General features: G+C 40.4%; 1 pseudogene; it reads left to right on the forward strand.

The window, feature by feature from the left end:
* Positions 1-4,518: 4,518 nt before the first annotated feature.
* Positions 4,519-5,214, forward strand: LOC119231407 (myosin light chain 6B-like; annotated as a pseudogene).
* The last annotated feature ends 579 nt before the right edge of the window (positions 5,215-5,793 follow it).

The raw sequence follows: 5,793 nt of genomic DNA on the forward strand, positions 1-5,793 counted from the left end.
ATAGTCATGTAAATTTTGCATACATATGTAATTAAATATGGCCTTTTCCACCTCCTTATCTGTCTGATGTTAATTTGTTCACTTTTCCATCCTGAGAAGAATCCAGAGGGGTGTGGGGATGTCTCTGAGTGCTCCAACAGTACTCATGCTATGACTTCTAAGTGAAAGAGGGCGGCAGACATGTCAGAGTCAGAGAAGGAGAAGGATTGACAGAAGCGGCGTTTGAAATGATGCAATAATGGCTCTGAAGATAGTGGAAGGGGCCGTGAGCCTAGGGATGTGTGTGGCCTGTAGAGGTTGGAATAAGCCAGGAAACACTCACTGCCCCAGAGTCTCTTTGAGGAGTCCATTCTCCCCACACGTCATTGGCCCTGTAACACCCACGCTGCACTGCTGACCTCCACAACTGTAATAGAAATTCTGGGTTTGAGGGAGGGATGGGAGCTGGGTGGAGGGTTGGGAGAGCACAGTAGACTATGGTGGAGGACTGTGGGTGCTTTGGTGGTGATGGGGGAGCGAGGGTGACCACACCTGAGAGGGGAGAAAGCCTATATTGTCAAAATATTAACAAGGATGTAAAACAATAGTACTTCATTAATATAATTAATGTATTAACAAAAACATGATCTCCAGTTTTTAGGTAATTATTCCTTGGAAAATGAACTTTAAATATTTATTCTTCTTAATAAGCAGACTTTGGCAGAAATTCAACCTTACAATGTTTAGTAACTGAAATGTAAATGCTTTCTAACTTTCTTCCTTATCTTTCTAAGTTTAAGACAATGACTTACTAATAAAAAAGTCTATGTTGTTTAAAGTCACTAAACTTGTGACCATTTATTTGTAGAAAATTAAAGATTTCTATGATACGGAGAGAAACAAGAGCTAAATATGTTACAGTGTGTTATAGCAGTGATAGGAAGAATAGCCCTCTTTGTAAGTGTATCAAATGCACTACTTTCCTTACAAATTAATACAAAAGGACTCTTCTGCAGTTGCTGTTAAAAAATTACAAGAGTGATAGTAAAGAATAATGAAAACGTAGCAGGGTTTGGAATCAAATAGACCAGCGTTTTGTACATTGTTCTGTTTTGTTTGATAAGTTTCATAACCACTGAGCCTTAGGATTCTTACCTGTCAAATGGACATAATTTGATAGAGATGCTGTAAAGCAGTAAATAAGTTCAGATGATGCCTTGAACCATAGAACTATCCATGCTGGGCTTCCCTGGTGGCGCAGCGGTTGAGCGCTGGGTCACGAAGCTGCCCGCAGCCTCTGCAGCGCCGGTTTGATCCCCGACTGCTCCCCGGCCACCAGAGGAGGGTCCCACATGGCGCGCAGACCTCTCCTGCCGCCCGCTGCTCCCCTCAGCAGTGTACTTCGGTCCTTCTGCCTGCTCTGCTCCCTGCTCTGGCTCTGGTGAATTCTCTCACCCTCCCGCGCTTCTGACTGTACCCAGTGTTTGTATAAATAAATAAAATAAATAAATAAATCTTAGAAAAAAAAAAGAACTATCCATGCTGTTTGAAACAGGCCTCTCCAAGATGCTCAGAGTAGGCCTCCCCAAAATGTTCAGAACATGCCTTTCCAAGGTGTGTCACTTTGGTGAGTGGATTATTTTGAGCTGAGACCCTATAGGTTCATGAGAAACTTAGACTACTCTCTTAACTACCAAGGAGAATGAAATTTGGAAGTAATGTCCACATTTTGTATTTTTATAAGAAGTATACTTTTCATTGGAGAATCTTATCTATATGTTAGGGCAAACATCTAATTACAGAGCATCTGATCTTTGTCCTATGAGTTCTGTTTTCTTGTCATGTGAGTCCCCCTCTTTTCTTCTTGAAGCTCCAGGCCCCTAACCCTTTCCTTAGCTCAGGATATAATCTTTTCCCTCACTGACCTTGGAATGCTTATTTCTATGTAGATTCCCTATATTATGAAGTTAAATCAGTTTTTTTCTCCTGCTAATATGTCTGATTTTTTAATCGAGGTAACACTGGTTTGCAACACTGTATATAATTCAGAGTACTTTGTTTGGTGTTAATTTCTCTTCCATATTAAGAAGAAGCCACAGGGGTAGGAGGAAATTTCCTCTTCTCTCTCACAATACTTAAAGCAATGTTAATTAGTAGGCTTAAAAAACATTGATTTCTTCCTTTTGTAAGTGTGGCAATTTTAAAACATTCGTACAAATTCTTTGACACTTATACCACCAAGAAGTGGTGTCTAGTCCATTTCCTCTGAATCTAGGTGGGTTTTTAATACTTCAACCAGTGAGAGTACAACAGAAATGACACTATGTGAAACCTAAGTCATGAAAAGCCTTGTTTGCAAAAAAAAAACACTTACTTTTGAGGACTTGAACCGCTTGAACCACTAAGTAAAAACCTACTACTTTGATGCTTTCATGCTGTGGAAAGGCCACACCTCACGGACAGGCCACATATAGATACCCCAGCTGATGGTCTGTCAAAGCCCAGCCTTTGAGTATTCCAATTCAGTCATCAGACATGACAGGGAAGAAGCTTCCATATGATCCAACCCTGCTGTTTCAGTGACCTAAAACCACTGAGTCTTGCCAGATGAGGCCCAAGCATCATGGAACAGAGAAACTATCTCACTGTAACCTGCCCAAATTCTTGTACTACAGAATCTCCGAGTGTAACAAAATGGTTGTCGCTTTTTGCTACCATCGTTAAGATGACTTGTTAATGCTGCAATCGATGATAAGACACTGTGACAGAAATGTCATGCAAAACCAATAACCTATTGTACATAGTAAGTCGCAAATAAAACATGGATGACCATATTCCTCTAGTTTTTCAATTGCATTCTCTTTGTCAAAAATAAAGACATTGAACAAGCTTTAATTGCTATTCCTTCCAATTGCAGTGTAGTTACAACTATATCTTCTCATTCTTTTCTGAAATTAAGAAAGGAGCCACATATTTAAGCAGATCAGAGAGGATGCCATCTGGATCTTCTGTGTATGTCTCTGTCTCATCAGCAGATAATTATTTGAAAATACACATCTGAATTGGAAAACTAGCCCAAATGTAAGAAGACAATGTTTTGTTTGTCCAGATGATTCATTAACAATCTTGGACTTCCTGCTCCTTTTTGTAATAGCTTCTTTATTTGTGTGCTACTGTTATCTCCATCCTTTTTCAGGTTTGAAATACAATATTAATCATATGCAAGACATACAAATAAAGGGATTTCAGCTAGATCATGTTGATTGGCTCATGGTATTTGTGTGTGTGTGTGTTACACACAAATACCTAATCTCATCCCTGCACTTTGGGGTGACTTGGCATTGTCTCACAAATCAGCTACTTGCAGGATTTCCAGCAGGCACAGAAACGGGAAGCTTGCCCAGACTTCAAAGTTTGGCAAACATAATGAGATAGACCTAACAATGGCTGCTAGTGTATATATTTTCATGGACCCTCCCCCCCCATCCCATTTTAATTTAAACACATATGTTCATTATTTTTGAAGTACATGCATATGTTTGAATATTTATTTGGAAATAAACAAAATCATTTTTGTCACAATTATTTTTTAAGAGCTAGGAATAGAGTAACACAAAGACATCAATAATGCAGAATTTGCACACAGAATAAAAGACTAAAGGAAAGTTTTGATGGATTTACAATATTTTGCAAAATGAATGGTTGCCTTTCTTTCTTTAATTTGTGTCCAAAGTAATGAATTAGGGAGGGAAGTGAGTTAAAATTTTCACTGCATTTGTTGGGTCATTAAGAATACAATGTTACCTTTTTTTGCCTCAGACTTATTTGTGAAATTAGAAATTATAAAATACTATTGACTTTCAGCATCTCATGATCTGAATGTGAACAAGTGAATCATGAATGGAAAGACATATTTCTTAGCAGTATTTGCATATTTTCAGGACTTTGCATGACAGGCCTGTGTTGCTAAAACATAGGTAGGCTACCCACAGGAGGTGTTACCTGCCTTTAAACTAAAGTTTTCAACACAAGTGTGATTTAAATTTAGCAGCACAAATTCTTATTTTCTCTTGCTGACCATTGACGTCGCCCACTGACCCCTCTGGGGCTGATCCTCATGCTGCCCTTTGGCTTCTGTCGATGTCCTTCTTAACCAACGACACTGCCTTTCTGAAGCCTTCTGAGTTGTCTTTCTTTTGTCTTTAAGCCATTACTCCTTGGCAACAAGACTTTCCATGTTCATACAAGTAATTTGCAGCACCCACATTTTTGGACCAGATAATGTTTGGAAACACGATCCAAACAATCTCTGAAGGATTTACAATTTGGTGAACTCTTTTTCAGAAAATACAAAATTCCAGATAAAAGTAGATAAGAAAAAGAAAATTTATTTAGAATGAGAAACACGACAAATGATTGGAACCCAAGAGAGCCAGGTGTCCTTTTAAGCAATTGGCCAGAAATGACATTATAGAACTGCTTTCCATAGTTGTCTGGTGCCCCACCTCTGCTCCTTGCCTGGGTTCCCCTAGTGATACAATGTCCTTTGGGCACCAGCCATCATGTCTCCCAAGAAGGATGTTCCCCATGAAGGAATAAGGAGGCCCTTCTGTCCCCAAACCTTCTGCCAAGCCAGCAGCAGGGGACACTCCAGCCAAGACCAAGGCTGAGCCAGCACCAGCTGACTCTGACTTCTGAGAAAATGCAAGAGCCCCCCATCCATCTCTCCAAAGTGGTGATTGAATTTAACAACTTCCAGCTGGGGGAGTTCAAGGAACCCTTTGAGGTTGAGCAGGGGAAGACAACATTCTCGACAGCCAGTGTGGAGACTTGATGAGGGCCCTGAGCCAGAGCCTCACAAATTTGAGGTGCACACATTTCTGGAAAACCTCAACAATGATGAGCCAAAGTCCTGGCCTGTGTACTTGCGGCTTTCCTGCCCATGCCCGGGCAGTGGCTAAGAACCGGGACCAACGCACATATGAGGACTCCTTGAAGGGACTTCGCGTATTTGACAAAGAAGGGAATGAATGACCAAGTCATGGGAGGAGAGTTCAGACAGGTCCTCACTACCCTAGGAGAGAAGATGACTTGGAGGTGGTGGAGACCCTTTTGGCAGAACATGAGGATAGCAATGGCTGCATCAACTATGACACTTTTCTGAAGCACTTCCTGTGTCTCAGCTCTATGGATGCGGCAGAACAGGGTACTGAGCTTCCTCACTCCCAGCTGTAGGCAGGTGCTCATTCCTGCTACTGGGGAAACACTGGTTGTTGCAAAGTAAAGAGATGGTTCTTCCAAAAAAAAGGGGGAGCAGGGGGAGCAATGAAGTAAGAAAAAAGTTCTGCCAGGCTTCCCCTGCCACCTAAAATATTTCACAACTCCTAGTAACTCTTGATACTCTAAGGTTGAAGTCCAAGTGTTGCTTTCAAGTTTAAGCTCATTAGCGTTAGGGTAAATTACCTCTGGTTCAGGGGATGAATGGATTTTACCAAGAGAAAGCAATACTATTACTATTGAGCATGAGCCTGGCTTGGAGCTGCCTTGACTTCCTCCTCAGCAATATATTGCGATTGTCTGAACCCAGCAGCCAGACAGTGGAGAAGTTTCCCTGTACATGGTATATAATGGTTTTAGTTCTAATTTGTAAATCATTTATGTTTACAACTGGTTTAAAACACAACTTAGTTATAATTTATGAAACATAAATATTATACATATACAAAACTATTTATAGCTCATATTTAGAAGTGAGGAAAAATTCCACAAAACCTCGAAGGCAATTTTGTGGCAATGCTATAGACTTCATTAAAA

This window comes from Talpa occidentalis, unplaced genomic scaffold, assembly GCF_014898055.3.
Source record: "Talpa occidentalis isolate TD23 unplaced genomic scaffold, MPIMG_talOcc4v2.1 talOcc4.7, whole genome shotgun sequence".
In the NCBI taxonomy this organism is placed as follows: Eukaryota; Metazoa; Chordata; class Mammalia; order Eulipotyphla; family Talpidae; genus Talpa; species Talpa occidentalis.